The sequence below is a fragment of the Melitaea cinxia genome, chromosome 3 (genome assembly GCF_905220565.1).
Source record: "Melitaea cinxia chromosome 3, ilMelCinx1.1, whole genome shotgun sequence".
NCBI lineage: Eukaryota > Metazoa > Arthropoda > Insecta > Lepidoptera > Nymphalidae > Melitaea > Melitaea cinxia.
This window is the reverse complement of record NC_059396.1, coordinates 4,673,572-4,693,538: the sequence shown is the minus strand read 5'-3', so window position 1 is coordinate 4,693,538 and position 19,967 is coordinate 4,673,572.

Here is a 19,967-nt window from a genome sequence, read left to right as displayed (position 1 = left end):
ATGTCAGTGAGCCTTTGTTTTCCGACGGCTGTGCGCAAAACGTGAACTCTAGTGCGGTGCCTTAAAGGACATTATCGATAAAAAGATACAAAAGATAAAGTTATATAATTTTGTAAGTCCATAAAAACGTTGCGCCAATAATAAAGCAGGGTTCATCCGTTTACTAATTTTACTAATGTGTATTTGATTCGTATAGAACGTGAATAAATTTGAAATTGATTCGATTAGTATTTTATGTGAACTTTTTTGCATTAGCTTTTTATTAACGAAAATTTGTATAATAAAGGTTAGATTGTAATTATATTTTTTTAAGTTAATTTCTATGCATTTGGAAATAAATAACGGTCATATGACAAGGGAGTGTACTGGGTAATGCAATTAATGGTTAATATAGTTCACTTTCATCACTTTCACATCACATATAAAATTATTTTTATATTTTCAGAGATAAGTGTTAAAATTGTATAAATAACAACCTCTAAAGTAATATCAAATTTATTATAAGTACTCATTATTACATTACATATTATGTACATTCATTATTTATTCGTGTTTATTGTATCGCTTCAGCCTGTAATATCCCGCTACTGGATATAGGCCTCTTTCCCCGTGTAGGAGAAGGATCAGAGCTTAATTCACCACGCGGCTCCAATGCGGGTTGGCGGATATATTTCCTACTATGAGTAACGATCGCTATCAGGTGTATATGATACCAACCGTTGTATCGCACACTACATATTATATTGTCTAGTTATTAAATTGTAGCAATGAAAACGAGTGAGTCGTAACATAATTTTATTAACACTTTTTACCTACCAATTTTCACATTATTAACGCACATAATACCGTCCAATCAAATATTAGAGTTATCAAGAGAAACACGTACACATCGCACGGACATCGCATCGATACGATTTTAAATTGAAAACGAAAATCGCAATGTGAAATGAGAGTACGGTCTACGTGCCGCTATTTAGCACCCAAACGGAGCAAGCGCAAATTGGAAATCAAAACAACCATCCACAATCGAAACTAATCGAATCTTTAACGTCGTGATCGATAACATACCAATCGTATCGAAATCACGATTATTCGTGTACAGTGTAACACATTGACAACGCAACTGACAACACTATAAAGTTCAAATTTGTCTTATCCAAGAACACTCTTGAAAAATAAACCTTATATGGTTCGTATAAAGATTGTAATAGTGCGTCAGTGTTAGTGTTGTGAACATTCTGTCGAAGTAATATCGAATATCGATAATGTTGCCGCGTTTACAGTCTTGTCGAGTGCACCTATTTCTTTGGATTATATTAAATTATAGCTAGGAGTGAAAATCGTCTCGTAATGTGTTGCCAGATTGCCGGCGTGGGACTGCGAACGTATCATTTGCTTCGATCCGGTCGACGCATGATGCTGATAATGGACTGTAATCTTTGAATTAGTGATACATTTTCTTGTCTTAACGTTTCTTAAAATCAATTATCGTGTATGTTGATTCATGTAATATTAGTAAAGGAAATAATTTCCGATACAGCGATAAAAATTAACATTATTTAATTATTTTTATCAGATAAGCGTTCGAGTATACCAATTAAATAAATAATTGTCGCTGGTCTAGATATTTGCCCTTGTGGATTTCCCCATCGCACATAAATAAGTAAAGCCGTCGGTTGCGGTTATTATCAAAAATATACGGTAATACTCGTTACGTCAAAAATATCTGAAATCCTACAGTTCAGCAGCGTGGTGGACTCGGCTACAGTTCTTCTCGATTATAAATTTCCTAACAGTAAGATAGTTAGAGGGCTGATCTAATTTAAATCAAATCATTCATCATCATCATCATAATTTCAGCCTATTACAGTCCACTACTAGACATAGGCCTTCAAAAGTATCCGCAAAAATGGCGCAAACTCATGTATATAAAATAAAATCAAAATATAATAACTGTTTAAAATAAAATCAAATCATTGTTTAAAATAACTAAATTAAATTAAGTAATCATAAATTCTAATAATAAAGTTAGGAAGATTTCTGTAAAAATATTTAATTTCCACATGAAACCGCAACTCTCAAATAAAATAAAATTAAGTAAATATCGTACAGAAGTATTTAGGCTAATTTATTTTCCACGGAAAAAGATTCCGTGTGGAGATATTGCCATCGGTTAAAACAACATTATCATCATTACGCTCGCCTTGCTACGACGTTATAGTTTCTACCACTCTTAGAACAATTGAACGGATTCTACGAAATAAGAGGTTCCGCAGTTCATTTATTTAAAAAATTTCACCAAATTTTACTTTATTCACACGATGAATTTTTTTTAAACATACTTATTTCTTTCTTTCTATTAACGTGATAACAAAGCATATATTTAAATAACTTGTTTAAATTATTTAAAAGAAACGCAGTACTGTAAACGCCGCGCTGGGTTGTGGCTGTTACGCTAGCGGTTGCGGGTTCGATCCCCGCACATGACAAACATTTATATTGGCCATACAGATGTTTGCCGTGGTCTGCGTGCTTGTGCAGTCCTTGTAGGTCTCCCCACCGTGCCTCGGAGAGCATGTTAAGCCGTCGGTCCCGGTTGTTATCATGTACATCTGATAGCGATCGTTACTCGTAGTAGGGAATATATTTTCAAACCCGCATTGGAGCAGCGTAGTGGATTAAGTTCTGATCCTTCTCCTAAATGGGGAAAGAGGCCAATGCCCAGCAGTGGGATATTACAGGCTGAAGCTGAAATACTAAAATACTGTAGGTATATAACAAGACACAGCTATAAAACACATGTAACTTCGTATTTACTGTTCAAAACTGTTGAATTACAAGAATATTAACATCCAGTTTTCCTGTAGAATCACAAATCCAAGGTAAAAAATGCACCAGCAAATTTTATTACATACATCGCACAAGATGTTATATCAAATTAAAATGCAAAATAATGAACTACTTACTTTGAAATTAGTAAAATAATTAAGCACACACCAAAACAAAAGAATGCAATAAATAATAATATTTAAAAGTATACATTCATTCCGTTCGTTGGCTTCCAATAGTGCCAAGACGGGACAGATGATTTTGAAAAAATCACGTAGAACAGAGAATATAAATTGTAATAAGTAACTGCTTTTACCAGAAAGTCACTCGACTATCAATCTGCAGTCCAATCTAATAAAACGCCTGTATAATAAACGTAATGAATGATGTTTGAAAAAGCACGAGCGAGTCCGTGGATGTTGTTAATTTAAATAGAAAAAACGTATAATGAGTGTCTATAGACACACAAATTTTGCAACCACTAAAAAGAACTTTTAAACTTTCGCGTTGCATTATTATATTTTAATGTTCACACGGGGATTAACGCGAACAGGTTACACCAGCCAGGTTACACCAGCCGTGGTCGCAGGCAGACCACGACTGGTGCCTGCAACCTGGCCGAAACGTCAGGCCTCAAGGTAATATATTTTACCTTAAAAAAATTTGTTCGCGTTAATCCCCGTGTGAACATTAAAACACTAAAAAGAAATTAGAATTCCAAGCAAAAATTCTTTTACCAACAGAAATGAACATTATGTTAAAGTATGATATCCTTTTTCATCTACAATCCTTCTCCTGCACGGAGAAAGAGGCTTATGTCTAGCTGTGGATATTACAGGCTGAATCGTACATCACGCTATTGCTTATAACAACTGACCCGTAATGAGAACGCTAAATACATTACATTCATCGCAGTTTGTCGCACAACCCTAAATTTCATATAAAAAACTAAGTTAGCTCAACTAATGTCGGTGTAATGAGCTCCTTATCTGAATAATTAAAAGTCGATTAAGCGCGCTTTCTATCGCCGACCTCAGATAACTCGACATAAAAGAAATTACATCAAGCTTTTAATTACATATGACATCCCTTGTGTTTTCACCTGCTTTCACAGATATGACTACTATTTTGATATTATAAATGATTGCTTATATATATCATGTGGCAGATAAACATACACAGTCTATATATTTTTCAAACTAAATAATGACAAAATAAGTGAATTATACTATACTTATATTTAACTGCTAGTAAGTATTACTAGTAATAAAATGAAAACGGTGAAAGGTTTACAACACAATGCTTATAGTATAATATAAGAAATGCTGTTTCAGGATGTGTTGTATAATTGTACTAAAGATGTGTTAACTTTACTCAAACATCGAGGATTTTTTGGAAAATTTAAAATATTACTTTATTAATAACTTAAAATTTAATAAGGATGTAGAATAATTTCCTTTGTTTTATTCTCTAAAGCAAAAAAAATGCTTCCATAATAGCCATTAGATTCAGTAAATCCTGTTTACAATATATATTTTACACTAGCTGAGCTGCAAAACTTCGTACCGTCATATACTTTTATTCGCGCATATTGATTTTTAAAACTTTCTTTACCTTTTAACAATATTTTGTCCCGATAACAATGAATGCACAAAAAATATATAAAATTTAGTGCACTTGTTTGAAAATTATACTCACCTGATGATAAGCGACTATCGTACCCACCATCGCCAGTAAAACCAGGACCATCGCAAGCGCGTTGCGGAGCTCTGGGCACCTTACTCACCACAGGAACACAACACTGCTTGAAAGAAGTATCATTTAGGTGTAGTCTGCTGTACGGTCGAGTATATTTCCTCCTGTACCTATCTCAGTTTTTAAAAAATATAGAACTATGGGTTATATATAATAATATTGTCACATGCCATTTCTATACTATCTATTCCAAGGTTAACCACAGTTAATCTAACATCTGTTTAGTGACATAGCTAACTGGGCGAATCCTTTTATGTGTGATTAATGACTCTATGAGCGTTACGGGTAATGTGTGACGTTAATTGTGACTGTAGTTTGATTATGTTGCTTATTTTAACTGACAATATAAGTATTTTAAGCTCTACTTTAAATAAAAAAGCTATATACAAAATCAATAAATGTAATATTTTTAACTACTATGATTTCCGATACTTAATTTTTCTTTTATTTTGTTGAATAACAATCGTTCAACAGAGCCTTCATGTTCCTGCATAATATGCTTATGGGTAATGTGATAATATTTATTAGCTGCTGAACATAATTGTGAAGCTAGTCTACCATTTCACTCCTAATGAATGGGGGGCGTTTAATATGTACATGTATATATTTGTAATTTACTATCCACGTCGCTAAAAAATCAATGTGTTCTAGTTAAGCTGTAATCGAAACCATTCAAACTTTCAGGTTAGAATTATTAATCAGTCTTCCATTGTTTATCAATTTTTATGTAACATTTTTAAAAAATGTTACTTCAAAATGCTCTAAAGCGTAAATATTAATATTTTGGTGTATATTTATACTGCTTCGAGTTTCGGCCGAGCTACAACTTAAATTACTTACTGGTTATGTACTTGTTGAGTTGTTTGTACATTTAGAGGTGTTACCCACTGGGTACTTTGTATCTGCCTTCAACTCCAAAACTAACGAGGAACCTAAGACAAATTTATTTCGTAAAAGACTGTCCGCACTAGTGGTAGGGTAATTATTCAAAAGTGGCCAAGACACCTAATAAAACAAAAAACTGTCTAGCTGATGCATCTGATCTATTTTCTCTTATAAATACTAATACTATAATAATTTTACTCGAAAAAATAACCCCGAAAAACGTATAAGAAAGGAAATTAGCTCTTGGTATATTTTTTTGAACATATATACCCAAAATTTCTATTTAGCAAACTAGCTGTCCCCGCGGTTTGACCACATTAATTTGTGGATAAAGTATAGATTAAGCAAATCTTATCTAAAACTATAAACTAAGCAACTAAACTAAATTTAGCTATAATAAGAATAGATAATTCTTAACAATAATTTTTAAATGAAATTCCACGTAGTACGTTTAAAGTGAAATTAGATTGATTGTATAGTGATTATCTACAGTCCCAGCATCCGCCGGGAGAGCGGTCATCTGGAAAGATTTACGTAAATTAGTACGGGATGCGGCGTGAGTAAATCGATTATGAAGATCACAGTTTTAAACGTAGTTTATTTCTTACTAACTCATTTTCGTTATACAAACTTCTTAAACTAATGTTACATGTCGAAAAAAGTGAAAACATACAGTAACAGATAGGTACTGATATTCGGAAAATTGTTTTTTTTTTTTTTTTTGTTTGAATACTTGTATGCTGTGTTTACCTTTAATTGGTTTTTATATTTAGTGTTAGTTTTTAGTTTTTTAATTTTATGAATGTATTAGTACAAACACTGTTGGTAAAACCTTTTTATTAAACAAATAAATAAATAAAAAGTTAAGGCGTTACAAACGATCATAATTCCTGAAAATTATGAATTTAAAACAAGGAAACGTGTATATAAATGTTTCTATGTACTACAAATTTTTGTTGTGGTGTATTTATGAAGTAATGTTGGCTTATTGCTGTTTGTGTACCTATTAGTATAATTTAACAAAGTGGTTGGCCACAGCAGCTAGCTAATGGACTGGTAGTCGCAGGTTCGAACGACACTCATGACAAATACTGATATAAGCTACCTAGGTAGATGTTTGTGTTTTCTAAACCTATAAAACAGAACTACATATTTTTACTTTAGGACTCATTGAATTTAAGTGGCCCCATTGCGTTGATGTTTTTTCTCTTTTATATATTTATTTCAAAATTTCAACGAACCAATTAGAAAGAATATGTTTTTATACATTTACGTCTCATTTATGCCGTTTTGTTGTAAAATATAAACATTTCTAATTGTCATTTTACATAAAAAAAAAGCTACAAAACTACACAATTGTTCAACTATTACTTTGTATACTTCTTCTACTTTATATTAAAATTTTCATTAACATTTAAACAATTAACATTTTTTTAATTTACTAATTACATAGATATAAAAATACCTCAATAAACAGATCAATATGGACTCCAAAGGTATACCAACCGCCGATAATGAAGCCATAAAAATTATTTTTCTACAAGTACATAATATTTTAATCACTATTTCGTGAACGTAGTTTACTGCATAATAAAATGTAGCAACTATAACTTCATTTGGATCTCCTTAGCTTACAATGTAAGCACTGTTTTTATTATCCTTTTGTAAATTATTTTCTTTGTAATTGTTTACTAGTGTAAAAAGGTTGATCAATTTGCCGGTTCGCTTCAACACGTTTATTTCTACTCCAGCCAACAGAAACGTTTAAAACGATACATTTAATATACATATATATTTGCAGTTGAAAGTTCTAAAAGTAGAATTAATAAAAAAAATAAATGAAGACCTCACATTCAGCGCCCTCCATTAGGAATTTTTCCTGTGTCGCGGGGGTTCGGAAACGCAGAAAATACAAAAAGACAAACGCCCAGATCGTGACAAATATCTATATAATCATTACAAATGTTTGCCATGTTAGGGATCGAACGCGTGATCACCAGCGCAACAGCCAGTGCTACGCCTACTTTTTCTATTTATTTATTTAATCTATTCCACAATATGTGATATTACTATAGGAAAGTAACAGATTATGTCTTATCTCCATATATTTTTGTCTTATCATTAGTTGCGATCTCTTACAGACAACCCCTAAAAACAAAGAAAATATTTATAAAATAAACAATAAAGTATACGCTTATGCTTAAGCTTCAGCCTGTAATATCCCACTGCTGGGCATAGACTTCTTTCCCCATGTAGGAGAAGGATCAGAGCTTAATCCACCACGCTACGCTGCTCCAATGCGGGTTGGCGGATAATTATATTCCCTACTACGAGTAACGATCGTTATCAGATGTACATAATAACAAGCGGGACCGACGGCTTAACGTGCTCTCCGATGCACGGTGGGGAGACCCACAAGGACTGCACGAACACCCAGACCATGGCAAACATCTGTATGGCCAATACAAATGTTTATCATGTGCAGGAATCGAACCTGCAGCTGCCAGCGCAACAGCCACCAACCGGTGACGTGACCTTTGCGCCAACCATAATAATAATAATAAAATCATAATAAAACAACATTTGAAAAGTCGAAATTTTATATTAAATAACAGACTACAAATAAAGTTAATACTTAATATGTATGTTGAAAAAAGCAACAGCAATTTGTGATTTAAACAAAGAAATGATTATTTCTTTCAGATGAAAGAGTATCTTGTCAATTAACATCATCGAATCTGTAGAATTATAAACTACTAAAAGTTACGTTGTAAAATTTATTGATCAGACTTTGTAATAAAGTCTAGCTTGAGATGAGATAGGTAATCGGTGTAAAACAAGCCTCATAATTGCTCATAATCACACTTTTAAGTGCTTCATCTTAATACCTTTAGATAGTGGTAAGAGGTTTAAGTTCTTAAGAACATTTTACAACTGAAATGAATTCGGCAAATTTTACTACAAATTAAGGATATTCTGTGAATGAACAGTTTTTGTTTTTGAATTGAATGACAGTCTATAAATTTTTAAAAACATGTGGGTATACCTAAATGTAAAAAGTATGTCTGTGTGCCACTTATATGAAGAAGTGTAACACTTTATTTTTTTAGAGCCCTTGTATCTCAGTTGTACCTATATTCATTTAATAACCATATAATACTCGTAAATACCAAAAAACGACTGTGCCTTAGACCACACGAATGAAGTATAACTTCTTTAGCTTGTATAGTAATATACGAAACGTCACTCTGTCTCTCTTTTTATCTTCACTAACTTATATCTCTCTCTTAACTTCCGTTCGCCGCGCCCTATTACACTTTTCGTAATGTTCTCGTCACGCATTTACCAGCCCAAATCAAACGTGCGTAGAGAAGTTTTACTTCAAAAATGTTCATATTTAAGTATGACAAAAAATATAAATGAAAAATAAGTAGGTATACAGTCACAAAAAGTTCAATCATGCGGCTATATTTCCCATTTGGACCAGTACAATTAAAATTTAATATCAGAAGATCCAATTTCAAAGTGGGCGATCGAATATTTGGTTAATTCCCACCACTCGTACACCGTCGAATATCAACGTATCAAAATAGTGTCATGTCTTCCTTTTTGAACCACAGCGAGACCAATCGATGCGGCGGCCAACGACGCACAGTTTGTTTAGCTCGATCGCGTCTCTTCAAAAAGATGAGTTGAGAATTGAATCCACCGCTTACAAACTTCTAGTACAAATCATTATATCGATAATATCAAGATATTACAATCCATTGCTTGCTTACTTAATGTGTTTCAAAATGTAACGCCTAGAAACAAAGTAATGTACGTATAATGGGTAAAATGTTATGTGATGTGACGATTTAGTTATGGTAGCGGTTGGTATGAAAAAAGCCGTCATCACGAGCGGATACCATTTGAAAATGGCCGTGATAATGGTGTTTGTTTGTCGATTTATCCGTTTTGGCCTGTAACTCGATTTACTTTTTATGTGCCCTGTTCACAAAGGCAAGTAAATTTTGTTAGTGCTTCGCTCTGAGAACGTCGTGACGGGTTTTGGGGCTCGAATACACGATTTCGGCGTGAAGATCAATTACTGGTCTGATTAAAACAAATATTGAGTTACAGTTTCGTCTCGGAGGCTTTCGTGGCTGCGTTTTTGTTTATTTTGTCAATTTATCCATTTATATATGTTTTTTATTTTTATTTTAACCCTTCGAGACATCAAACAAAAAAATAAACCAATTATAATATATCCTCTCTCTCTTTCCTTGATTCTGTATTTTTATAATTACTATTTTTTAGTTACTTCGTAAGGCGCCTAATCTTTTTTAGGATGACAAACAAGAAAAGTTAATAAAATTTGTGCCTTAAACCAACACAACAAAATCAATTTAAATGCAGTTAGTACAAAAATAGATTAATGATACTTAAAACTGGGTGAATTCTGCTAGCATACGGCTATAGCAAGCTTTTCTATGGCCTGCAATCTTCCTTGCGACGTTGGCTTTTTTAGCATTGCAAGTTACTTAACAGCTACATAATTATAGTAATAACATTTTTACAACATAAACGTAAATGTGTTTTATAAATTTCTTTAATGGTAAAACTTAAAACTATTTTAGTTAAATAAGTTGACTTGTACTAAAGCAATATGTAATTAAATTAAATTCATTACATACCTACCTACATTTTCGTACCTACCTCTATTGTAATATCGGTTCAAAAGAACTTGTTCATAGCTTGTTTAAATATATCTATAGCTACATAACAAAAATCAGGTCAGACTGAAACGGTATTGTCAACGTTTTTTATTAATTGACGCGTATAATGTAATATTTTACATTCAACGTGAACAAAAAGCAAATGGTCACGATGTATAAAAAGGTGACAAGGTTCTGCGGCAATTTATTTAAAATTAAGCAAAAAATTAACTACAGTGTCGAAAATCGAGGTCCGGTATAACATCCGGCGGGAGACGAGGAAAAACCGTAATGAAAAAAATAATGATCGATTTTGTTACCGCAGGTACGCTTTGATATTGGGAGGCTAGTGTTTTGTGTGTCTTTTTCAAGTGCATTTTCAGTAAGTAACTTTGAGTTAAATGCACTTCCTGTTATTCAAGTGGATTTTCTGTACCTAATTTAAATGATACCTACCTTCAATTTAAAAATATACTATCCATCTTACTAATATGCGTTTATACTAAAAATATAATAGCCGTCTTATTAAGATGTATCTACAATAGTTTTATACTAGCTTAGAAACTATACTTGCAATATAATTTAAACAGATCAAATTATGTACGTGCTGTGTGGTTACGGCACTAAAGAATTTAGCCACCCCCTCTCTTCCCGTGGGTGTTGTAAGAGGCGACTAAGGGATAACAAGGTTCCACAACCACCTTGGAACTTAAGAAGCCGACCGATGGCGGGATAACCATCCAACTGCTGGCTTTGAAATACACAGGCCGAAGACGGGCAGCAGCGTCTTCGGTGCGACAAAGCCAGCCCTGCTGTCACCAACCCGCCTGCCCAGCGTGGTGACTATGGGCAAAACACATGAGTTCACGTTATTTTTGGCGTCAACTTGTGGAGGCATATGTCCAGCAGTGGACTGTATAGGCTGTAATGATGATGATGATGAAATTATGTACTGACTTTGCTTAAAATTTCAGTATGTACATACAAAAAATTGAGAGGTGGGTGGTAAATCAACGCTGAAGCTAATTTTTGATCATAGTAAATATATATATATATATATATATATATATATATATATATATATATATATATATATATAGACTAGCTGTGCCCGCGGCTTCGCCCGCGTTGAAATTAGTGTGTCACAAAGTTTTGCCGGCAAACTTCCAGTGAAACTCTCATCAAAATCGGCTTAGCCGTCCCGTAAACCTTCCTCTTGCCAATGGTGGAGCCCTCTACAATGGCGAAACCGCATGAAAATCCGTTCAGTAAATTTTGAGCGAATCGATCACATACACTTTTGGGTACTTTGTTTATAATAAATACACTAACTGTTGCCCGCAATTACGTCCTCGTGGTTATGAAGATATGTATTACTATTAAGATGTTTAACGCAAATTATTTTTTTTATTTCAGTCACTTGAAATGCTTATCAAACTGAGTAACTTTTTAAAAGGCACAATTTAGTATAATTTAATAGTTATTTTTATAAAATCTCTTTATACACCACATTTTTGGTTTTATTTTCAGGCTGTATATGTTTCATACAAACTATCAACCCCAATTAAATCCCCTTAGCGATGGAATATCGTAAAATCCGTTCTTAGCGGATGTCTGCTAACTATAATCTACATCCCTGCCAAACTTTATCTTTGTCCAACCTGGATGGATAGACCATCCAGCGGTTTTTGAGTTCTCGTGATGAGTGAGTCAGTGACCTTTCTCTTTTATATATATAGATTACGATGCATTATTTGGACACCTCCTCACCATCTATAGAGCATATATTTTAAATTTCAAGTCTCTTAATTCAAAAACATAAGACTTTCATACAAACTTCCGACCCCCGTTTTATCCCCTTAAGAGTCGGTTTTCGTAAATTCAGTTCTTAGCGGATGTTTAAGCCCCATAAGGAACCTACCTGCCAAATATCAAGTTTGTAGCTGTTATAGTTTCGGAGGTTTCGTGATAAGTGTGTCAACCTACCATCCCCCGTTTTAACTCCAAAAGAGAGTTGATTTCTAAAGATACATTATTTGGTCACCTTTCTACCATCTATAGAGCATACATTTTAAGTTTCAAGTCTCTTACTTCAAAAACATAGGACTTTCATATAAACTTCCAACCCCCGTTTTATCCCTTTAAGGGTCGAGTTTCATAAAATCAGCTCTTAGCGGATGTTTACTCCCTATAAGGAATCTACTTGCCAAATTTCAAGTTTATAAGTGTTATAGTTTCGGAGATTTGTGATGAGTGAGTCAACCTACCATCCCCCGTTTTAATCCCAAAAAGGAGTTGATTTCTAAAGATACATTATTCGGACACCTTTTCACCATCTATAGAGGATACATTTTAAATTTCAACTCTCTTACTTCAAAAACATAGGACTTTCACACAAACTTTCAATCCCCGTTTAACCCCTTTAAGGGTCGAATTTTGTAAAATCCGTTCTTAGCGGATGTCTAAGCTCTATAAGGAGCCTTCCTGCCATATTTCAAGTTTGTAGCTATTATAGTTTCGGAGATTTCGAGATGAGTGAGTCAGCCTACCATCCCCCGTTTTAACCCCAAAAGGGAGTTAATTTCTAAAGATACATTATTTGGACACCTTTTTACCATCTATAGAGCTTACATTTTAAATTTCAAGTCTCTTACTTCAAAAACATAGGACTTTCATACAAACTTCCAACCCCCGTTTTACCCCCTTAGGGGTCGAGTTTCGTGAAATCCGTTCTTAGCGGATGCCTACGTTCTATAAGGAACCTACCTGCCAAATTTCAAGTTTGTAGGTGTTATAGTTTCGGAGATTTCGTGATGAGTGAGTGACCTTTCGCTTTTATATATATTATTATAGAAGATGTAGGTATGTTCGGGGATAAGTTCGTCGTTTATAAAACGATTTCGATAATTCTTTTTTGTGTGATACCATGATAAGTAAGCCATCTGATGATGGAATCCCAGAGAAATCGAGGGAAACCATCGAAAAGCGTAGTGATGACTATAGTGCGTTTGTAATTTTTTTTTTTTCGTCTACTTACGTTGTATGACTTGTCGATGTAATTGAAGTCGGTTTTTTTTCGTTTGGGAGCAAACACAATTATTATGCATTAAGATTGTATACAAAATGTAGGAGAACTTGATACTCATATTTTAATATATATTTAACAAAATCCTCCGTTTTATTAGAATTTTGAATTAGGATTTGTTTAGTTCAATTTTAAATTTAATCCGGAAATTCATTGACGCGTCTAAACTTATTATAATATTATAATAATAATTAGTTATTGCAATATCGCAAAAGCAAATGGGCGGATGTGTGTAATTTTTTTAACGCGCCCGTTTCCTGTTTAACCGAAGTGGTCAGGACGATCGATATATAGCTCTTGTAAAGGGTTCTGTTATATGTTTTATTTTGAGTGATGTTTTACTACAAAAATTGTTTATAAGAAAAATATGAAATAGAATAATATCGCTTGCTCTTTTTAGCTATTCTGCTGATGCTCTTCATAAAAGTTTTTTTGTACTATTTTTGTGTCTTAATTTATCGTGATAATATTCCTAAGTACGTTTAAAAGAACGTTTTCTCCTACATGGCGTAAGAGGCCTTTGCCCATTCTTTTGTATGTTCCTTAAGGCCCACAGAAGATTTTAATACAAAAAAAAAAATTAAAATATATATTTTTAATATTCACTTTTCACAGAGCAAAGTCTGTTCGGGCAGCTAGTTTTAAAGTAATTTAGTAGAAGGGTACCTGTACCCAAAGCAAAAAAGATAACAAGAAATATATAGTGCCTATACTTTAGAAATTCTATTCGAAAGAGTATTTTAAAATATAAGAATACAGTAGGTACTTACTACTAATGCTAATCTTCTGCAAGCTGAGTTTCTTAAGCTGAACATTACATTTAAAAAGACGAATTAGGTACAGATTTGTTTAAACAAATATTAATTACATGAAATTTACTTCACTTTAAGGGACCCTATAAAGTGCATATGTAAAAAAAACGTAGCCCTAACTGAATTTACACGATCCGCGCACTAACGACATAAAATAACAATTATGGCGACAGAGATACTATCACTGTAATTTGGTGCGCGCACAAATTTCGTGCGGACTTAATAGCGGCGGTTTTATTGTGTTATTTACACAAATAAAAACGTTTATTTTTACATTTTCCCAAAATTAAATATGGGCTAATTTACTGGGCGCGGGAATTACATAGTCAAGTAATTCGTTCGATTAAAGCCGAGTGCATACTAAATGAAATATTCTTCATATCAAATTGAATTATTTGTGCATACGTGTATGTCTTTAAGGTGCCTGACTAACTCTTAACTCTAGTTTGTTAAGTTTACAGATTCAGGAGTAGATAAGCTAAGTATTTTTTGTTTACACTTTTAGTTCTTTTTATAGGTAGGTACTTACTCATGATTGTCATATCACCTATACACACGATACTAATAAGATCTGTTGTTACATTGCAATTAGTATGGATGTATTTTACATATAGCTGTCATCGGATTTATGTTATGCTAATTTCTGAAGATTATCATTCAAGTTAAACAGTCCAAAATCAAAAGTCAAAAATTTCATCATTCAAGTAATCTTCCAAATGCACTTTTGAATCATCATTTTATTAATCGTAGTTAAATTTGATTTTAATAAATTGGTTGTGGTGAATGTGAAGTTTTCACTAATTCGAAATGAACTTATATTCCGCTAAGAATAATCGGCAAGAAGCTCAGTACTAACTAGATTAAATGTGTTCAAACATGAACGTACACACGCCCTTAGGAAGCAAGTTTGTTATCGCCGGTTTATTATTCACGTGTTATTACTTGAGTAATTTGTGTCGTTTGTGTAATTATGTGCGGGAGGAAATCCTTGTTATTTTGTAATTTGTGTGTTCTAATGCGCTCCGCGGATTGTGTTTATCTGTTACGATTGTGTTTCATTATTTACATTCATTACGTCCGAGGACAATATTTTTAACGAAATGTAATTCCCTGTAAATTGCTCGCGTGATTGTTGTGTAATCGAGGATTGAGTTATATTTAATGGGTATGAATATTTTTTCATTGTATTAGATTATCTGAATGGTACTTAAGTTATACTTGATCTCAAATTTTTTCGTAAAAACATATGCACATAGTTTGTTTAATTCAAATTGACTAATATACTCCTTGGAAAATAAAAATTTTATCAGTAACAGTAGATCAAATACAATGTTCGAAAGTTCCAGAAAATTTGAACACAAAACTATTTCAATTATACATATACTTACCTACCTATTAGGTAGCTGTACTTGTTATTCATTAATTTTATGTTCCAAATGCTTATCTAATAGTTTTGAATTTAACTACTTATAAATAAGTACTTATACCTAAGTAAAATAATAATACATTTCGTTTTTTTTCCTAGTTAATTATTACTATTATTTTAAACAACTTGAGCATATTAAGCGGTTAGAGAGTCCGGTCTCAGGTTTAAAATGTCATTTTAATGGTTTTAATTGTATCGTATGAGCTTAGTACGATTTAGATAATTGTGCTCATTGCGTGCACGGCGACAAAGTATGTTTGTAATTTTTATTTAATGTTCTTATAACTATAATGGAAATTACGAAAAACTTTCACATGCGTTTTTAAAGCTTCTTTTATATTTATTACAATTAAAGAGTAAATAAAAATGTATTTATGCAGTTGTATTAATATATAGTCTTCAAAACCGTTTGTGTTCATAAATAAACTTAAATTAATAACAATGTTACTAAAAGATAATTGAACAGCATAAACCGTATTTAAATTTACGATACCAAACTTATAAATTTTCATGGCTGTCAGTCGATAATAAATTGAAGAAAGAAATGCAAATATGTGTAATTTGAAGTTGAAATACTTAAAAATTATTCCATCATTAAAACTAAGAAAACTTATTAAACGTTTAAACAAATAATTGGCAATAAAAGTAGCTAGTGCTATCGGTGTAACTTTGTAAAATAAAAAGCATCACTAGATGGATGTCCCGGCTACGAGATCAAATCACCCATTACTCCGCGGCACACTTAATTACAGTGCTAGTTGGCCGCAGTTAGGCTTTTGACGCGTCAGACACACGCGTATATCGTGACTCTGGCCAGTAAAGTCAGTTTGTTGATAAAGTCAATTAGCGGTATCGAAGCAGGGACCCGTACTAACCGATGCGGGCCCACCCTCATCTCTGCCGTCGTATCGAAGACCCGCCATTGGACGGGCGTTCCCAGGGGCGGGGTCTTGGACCGCTACATTTTTTTATCGTACACTCTTGAATCGTGCGTGGGCGATCGCAGTCCATCCGCTTTATTCAACATCGGTCGATCGAAGGCGTTGGTGTGTCATAGTTTATCAGCCTCGTGCTCATAACGTCGTCGTATTATGTAAATTGTGGATTTTGTTAGCAGTAAATTGTTCTCTGTTGACATTTGTGACTTAAGGACTTTACTATATGAGTTTAGTTTCATGTTTCAAGTGATTTAATGTAAGTACGATTTTATATATTTTTATACCTATAATAATAATATCCAGCGACTAAATTAATTTAATAACCTTAATTGATGCTATTAAAAAAATATTTTTAGTATACACCATTATTGTAGGTAAAATATTTATTTTCTCTTGTTTTTTTTTTTGTTAACATAAAGATTGATATCTATAAAAAAATGAATACCTAAATATAACAAAAAAAAAGAATATTACTGCTCTAATTATTTAGTTGAAAAAATGAATAAAATTATTTTTTCTTTTATATAGGTACATCTTAATTGTTTGTCCTTTTAAAAATTATTATAAAAATTTCACTCGACTACGACCTAGATATATTGTTAATAAAAAAAAAAAATTGGAAGGCATTTCCTATGTTTTGACCTATTTCACACGACACCTCCCCGCTGTTACGTTGATTATAACTTGTTATTAATTGTTGTAATAATGACACTATTTTCATAACCGATGGTTCCACAGCCATTAATCAAAGTTCACAACAAGGTATCAAGACGGCGCCTTTCATATTTTTTAAGTCGAAAAAGCATAATGTTTGAAATTTTAAAAGCATTTGCATAATTAGGTGAATTTTATTGCTTTATTGAATTAGGGCCGATGTCAGAACCAAAATTGAAACCAGCGGGGGTCCTGTGTTGTTAATTTTGTTTATAGCTTGTATTATAGTCAGCTTTGAATTTTATTCCCATATCTTAAGCGCTTTAAACGTTATTAGACGCTGCTTTGGTTGACAACAATAGCACGTTTGTATTATTGTCCTCATTTTTATATGATTTTTATTGGATATAGCTATTGAAGATGCCATTTATTCCATTTATAAACCTGTAAAACATCTTATGGCTTATGGATATCGGGTTAGATTCCTTCATACTGTTTTATTAATTTCGTTTTCTATTACAATAGATTTTTTATTGTTGTCATAAATTTAGTCAAAACCTAAAAAAAAAACTTTTAAACACTATCGTTTCACTATTTTTGATATTCGTGTAGCGTCGGCAGCATTGTTTATGAAGTATCTAACTGTTTTTATTCAATTTTTAAACATTTATATTTAGTAATACAATTATGTCCTCTACTCGAATACCTACTTAATCAAAGCTTAATAAAGTTTTCTGTCCGTTGAGATATCTCCATTACCTTTCTAAGTTACCTCACGTATTGCTTTAACGTTAACTAAATTGAGTTCTCAGATCACAATAGCTTTTCGAATGAGTGATTCGAACATCTTTTTTTTACTAAAGGGTTGGCCGATCTCAATTCGATTAACATTGCCACTTTTAATAGCTCCACGCTATCCCCTCGGTAGTTGATGAAGTTCGTTCCGCAGGACGTTTTTGTTCCAAGGTCAGAGATCTCTGTTAGCCGGTTCAGATAAACCCTCGTGATGACTTGCGGAAGCCTCCAAAGAGCGAGCAGTATTGATTGTATTAGACTTAATTAGATCTTAATTAACATTTTGATTTTTCTCATTACACGCTACTCGGAGCTACCAGCGGCGTGTGTAATAGGAAAGTGGATTCTTCGAGATCATATCTCGATGTTTCTAATGTGATCTGATATTTTTTGTTTCATTATACAGTGATGAAATTATACTAAAATTCATATAAGATTTATTGTAACGATTATTTTGTAGAGTGCGAGGTATATGTTTCATTTTGATCGAATTATCTGATGTAATTATTCGAGTTGATCAAATTATGCTAATGTATACGTTTTCTCATTACGATTTGTTGTAAATAGTAGCGTAATTACCATACAAAGGAATACAGAGGTTTATTATTAGCTATTAAGGGAAAATATTCAGTAGCCTTTGTAGATCTTGATAACTGGGAGCGTTAATGATAAAAAAAGTATAAAGTTTGTATTGTGTTGTATCAAAGTAATTATTGTATGGTCTATTATAAAGCCTTACAGTTAAAAAAACAAACTCATTAAGTTTGTAATTAACTAAAATCTATCAAAAGGTCACGGTAACATTTCAAACACTACTTGGTTTCTCGTTCGCTTTATTTTATCCAGAATTACTACAACAAATTATTCTTTAAATGCAAAGGGATGATAGTTTATCAGGTAGCGGAGAAGCATCAGTCAAGGCGGTCAAGGTGACTCACACACTTTCATCCGTTGTCATGTTCGGAGGTTATAATCCCGGACACCATTAATACTTAAGCCTAATGGACAAAAACTCTAATCCACCACCTTGTAGATAATCTTCATTGCCAAAATGGTAAAACTAACTTAAAAGGCTTTGCTTAAAACGTACTTTTCTTTAAATGTAGATATTATTGATAAATAATTAAGTTATATTTTAGAAATGGTTCAAATTTAAAATGGATAGAAACAATATAATTACTTAGAGCGTGTAATAATGATTGCTTTTAAATCAATCATTTTAATTTTAATCTCGCACAAAGGTAATTAATAGAATTTATCAATAGCAGGTAAGATAGACTCTTAGAGCCATTCATCTTAAAATAAATGGCTTTGATATTCACAGGCTGCAAGTAAAAATATACAACAGATAAAGTTAAGTTCAATAGTTAGAAAGAAAAATACTTATGATGTAAGCTTTTATTATTTTTAACCAATGATTCAATTTCTCTCAAGAGCTTTCGATGAATGCGTAATGAGTGACGCGTAAATGCACATTAAAATGCAACGAAATATTCTAAAGTTTTCCAATATTATCCATTTTTATAACTCACAACTTAAGAACTAAACAACATTTATAACTTTATTTATTTTATACTTTATTTCACACCACAAATATATTACAAACAAAGCATAAAGATATTTACAGACAGTGAAGTACAATGGGCGGACTTATGGCTAATTAGTCATTTCTTCCAGATAACCCAAATATAAAAAGGAAACTTATTATTTAAATTATATTTATGTTAAATACAAAGTTTTGACTCAATATTGTTATGTTATTTTGTAACTATAAACACATTTAAGTTGTAAACAGTCGAGTGTCGAACAAGTCAAGACGTAAATTGCTCTAATGGATCACAACCGTAATCCCGCAGGCGCCGGACTCATCTACATCCATCCTATTATGCTCGTAATCTAAAACATTCCATATTACATTTTAGGATAACTGTTTGAAAAGTGTTAAGAAGTGATAAAAATTACTTTTGTAGAGAGATTAGACGTCACGACATAGATTTAAGTACCTATTTAAAAGCTCTCCCTATAAACAAATAACTATGGTATCTGGAAGCTACCTCAAATGGTTGTAAAGAGATTTGCGAAATAAATTAC